The sequence below is a fragment of the Penaeus japonicus genome, unplaced genomic scaffold (assembly GCF_977035675.1).
Source record: "Penaeus japonicus unplaced genomic scaffold, GWHDUDI00000001_assembly GWHDUDI00000018, whole genome shotgun sequence".
Taxonomy (NCBI): domain Eukaryota; kingdom Metazoa; phylum Arthropoda; class Malacostraca; order Decapoda; family Penaeidae; genus Penaeus; species Penaeus japonicus.
In genome coordinates, this window is record NW_028234420.1 from 22,119,145 (window position 1) to 22,124,144 (window position 5,000).

Here is a 5,000-nt window from a genome sequence, read left to right on the forward strand (position 1 = left end):
ATATATATATAATATAATTATATATTATAATATATACATATATAAAATAATATTTAAAATTTTATACTATATATATATATATATATATATTATATTTACAGTATTATATATAATAATTTTTAAAATATATATATATATAAATAATTATATTATATATATATATATAATTATAATATATATATATATATAATATTACACAAACACAAAACACAAAACACACAACACACACAGCCACACACACACAAAACACACATACACACACACACATATATAAAAATATATGATATAAATATTATATAATATATATATATTATATTATATATATGTAATAAAGCTGTATTCTATCTTCTATTAATACACACACACACACACCATTCACACACAACCACATATATTATTCATATATATATATATATAATATATATTATTTATATTTATTTTATGTTTTAAAGTTAAAAGTATATCTATCCCACCTTTTCCCTCTATCTACAAACATATGTCCGCGGGGGTGCGGGGAATGCGGACCATGTAAATAATATGTATAAATATATATATATAAATTATATAAATATATTATAATATATATATAACTATATATATATATATTTATGTAAATAAATAAATATATAATAATATATATATACATATATAAAAGGCATAAAATATATATATATCTATAAACATACTATATCGAAGTATCATAATATATCTATATAATATATATATATGGTAAATATAATATATAATGTATATATCTATGTTAAACTATATACATACATATAATATATATTTATGATATATATACTATATATAGATATATAATATATAATAAAGATGTATGTAAATAAATATATATATACATACATATATAAAAGAATAAAAATAAATATAACTAAATATATAATACATACTCAAATAACCACAATCAAGACACACACAATCTAACACACAATACATACCCCACCAATAACAAAACTGAGATACACCAACATACAAGTATCATAACCACTACCACGTCACACACATAAAATCACTCTCACGACACATAAATACACACACACACACACACACCAACACACCCATCATCCACAGCACACTCAAAACGACACACACACGACACACCACACACACTCACAGCTCAACACAGCGCATACATACACACATCACTCCCACACACACTCACATCACAAAAACACACGACACTAACCACACCGATACACGACACACAACACTCACACTCCACACTCACACTCACACGCTCATACCCAACAACACTTCCCACACACCACACCCACTAGCTCACGAATCACCACACACACAATACACACCACAACACACACAAGACCACACACACACAACACGACACACACATACATACACACACACACACTCACACAACACACACACACACAAAGCACACACTCAATAAATCACACACATAAAGTACACACACTCTCACACAAAAACACAATTTCTCACACACACACTGACACTACTCACTCGCCACCACCCCATAATACCCACAAACACCTCACACTCTATACACCACACACACCACAAACACACAACACAAACACAACAATCACACTCACTCACCGCACGCACTCAACTCCACTCCTATCACAGACACAAACCACCCACCCACTCACACACACATACAAACACACTCCCACACCCACACACCCACAACTCCACACACTCATAACATCATCACACACACAAATAATCCCCACACAGCACACCTTACACACACACACCCCCACACTGACACCACACACACACACAAACACACACAACACCATCTCTCACCCACACACACACAATCGACACTCCACACACAAACAACACCACAACACTCACACCAACACCCACCCCTCACAAACCCAAACACACACACACTCACACACTCTCACACACCACAACACACACATACTCACTCACAACATACACACACATAGCACACACACACACACGACACTTCACACACCACACCCTCACACACACTGGACACCACACTCATCAATCAATCCTATCACCAACTTCACACTCACTCACACCACACACACACACACTCACACACCAAACAAACCCCCCACCACCCACCCTACCCTCGACCCACATGACCACGCCCCCCACCCACAGTAAATCTCAATCTCATTCTGCACACATACACACTCACCTACACTCTCACTCCAACTAGTCAAACACACACAACATACTCAACTTTACACAAAAGAACGTAAGCTAACAAAACAATCAAAGAAAACAAACAAAAAACATACTCAATTCTACACACACACTCTCAACTCTCACACGACCTAAACTAACTCTCTCACTAACAGACTTCCAAACAACACAACTACCGATATAATACACCACAATCTATGCACCCCACCCCACCAAAACACACACACCACACACACTCAAACACACAAACACACACCCAATAGATCCCACCAACCCTCACATCACAGTAAATACACACACACACACACACCCACACACCTCACGCTCACAAAACACACCCTCTCACTACTGCCACTCTCACACACTCTAACTCACCATCACTACTCACACACACACACACACACACTCAACACACAACACTACTAACAAACACCACACCCCCCACACAACACATACACACACAAACTACACCACTCACCCACACAAACTAACCCAACAGCTCTCACAACACTCACTTCACACACACACACACACATTCACACAACCACACACACACCACACCACACACATCACACTACACACACCTACTCACACACCAAGACCACACAAACACCACCCACCCACACACGACTCAACACACACACACACACACGAACACACACACACACACACAAACCACACTCACACATAAAACAATGCACTCACACACACACTCAGCCCCCCCACATCCCAAAAAAATAAAAACTCAAAACTTTCTATACAAGACCCTCTCAAACTCTACCACGCCAATCCTCTTGACATTTGAAAACTCTCTCAATCACACCTCAAACTAAAACAATAACACACTAAAAAAAAATATGACACTCAAATATCTATACGACATAACAGACAGACAGTCATGAAATGAAAGTTCACTCTGATCACAAAAACATAAGAACAACCAAAAATAACACGAACCACACAATTACTACCGACAACTCACACACAAGCAAAATCTCTCTAATAATCATCTCTGTTCTTAACTAAAAATAAACAATATCTAAGCCAGACGAGACATAAATACACACACTCACTTAACACACACACAACAAACTATCAAATACTCACAAACAAACTCGTCATCACAATAAATATCAAAATCACCCAGCCACTCGACCCACACACATCAACCACACTCTCGCCGCAAAGTATATCATAAGAAATCAATCACTTAACTCACAGACCAGGAACTAGGTCGCCGGGGTCTCCGGGTCGCTCCCGCGCCGCGAATCGCGCGATCTTGACGCGCGACAACACACGCTTGACGACGACAACGCCAAGTTGCGTTGTGCGTATATATATATATATATATATATATATATATATATATATATATATATATATATATATATATATATATATATATAGATTTTATATATAATATAGAGAGAGAGGGAAAAAGGAGAGAGATATATAGAGAGAGAGGAGAGAGAGAGAGAGAGAGAGAGAGAGAGAGAGAGAGAGAGAGAGAGAGAGTGAGAGAGAGAGAGAGATTCATATGTTCGTGTGTGCGTATTTGTCAGTGTAGGTGGGTGGGTGTATTTCTTTCTAACTGTATTTATCTATCTATTTATTATAGGTTTCCTCATATGTACACATGTGAGTGTCTGTTTACCTTTTTTATTTTTTTATCTATTTATTTATGTACGTGTACACATTGTTTCCTGTACATGTAAAGAACTATTATATTTTTTCACTCCTTAACCCTTCCGAAAAGGGTCACATCTGGATTGGTCATCTTTACGATGTGTCTGTTTCTATTATTTTCTAGACATGATATGAAATACGAGTCTATATATGGTATATCATCAAAGTGATACTAATCCTAATTTAGTTCAATAGTTCACCCTAACGGAGGGAATAAATAGCCTGTAATTTCACCTAAGATGAAAATGCAGTCGGAAAGTGATCCGAAGCCGCGAACTCGCCGTCGCCGAAGGGTTGAAGAAAAGCCACATCATAGCACGCGTCCAAACTCACGCACTTACTCACTCACGGACAGAGCGATAGACGCACACACGAATGATTGCCCACACGCTCACGCACGCCCTTCTCCGCTCACGCACGATGCCAGGGAAAGTAAAAGTGCGTTTTGTACGATTTAGGGAACCGAAGTGAACCCTGATGCTAATATTCTGGCCAATGCCATCAGAGCGTTACGTAGCAGTCAGGGTGGAGGAGTCGCTCTTTCAGGTTGTTACGTTGTGCCACGTGTGTGCTTATTATTATGAACCAAACGAGCAAATGCGTATGGAGACTATACAAAACCATAGAGTAATATATATTGATAAAAGAGAGCGGCATATAACACGTACCAAGGGTTCGATGACCAAAAAGAAAGATCGAGATAGGAAATGCGGTCAAAAATGATGCAATTTTGGAGTAGTGCAACTGACCGTTCGAGGCCAACGCCAGTAGTGAACGGTTTAGTTCCTGATGCACGGATGCTGTTGCAATTGGCCACTCGTTGCTGAGCAAATCGCTCCACGCTGTTGAAACCGGTTGTACTATTGCTTCCACTTGCAGAGGTGGAACTCATGTGCATGTGTGTGTTGTGGAAGGCCAGAAAATACACTGAAGTCAAAAGGAAAGGTTTTTGATTCGTTAAGAAAAAACAAACAAACGAAAATAGTCGATATTAAGACGAGTGCTGTCGTAGTAATTGTAATGATACTACTGGTATGACAAGAATCGTTATGATAACAATATCAATATTTGTGGTAATTGTGATAATAATGATAATAATAAAGATGATGATAATAATAATAATAATA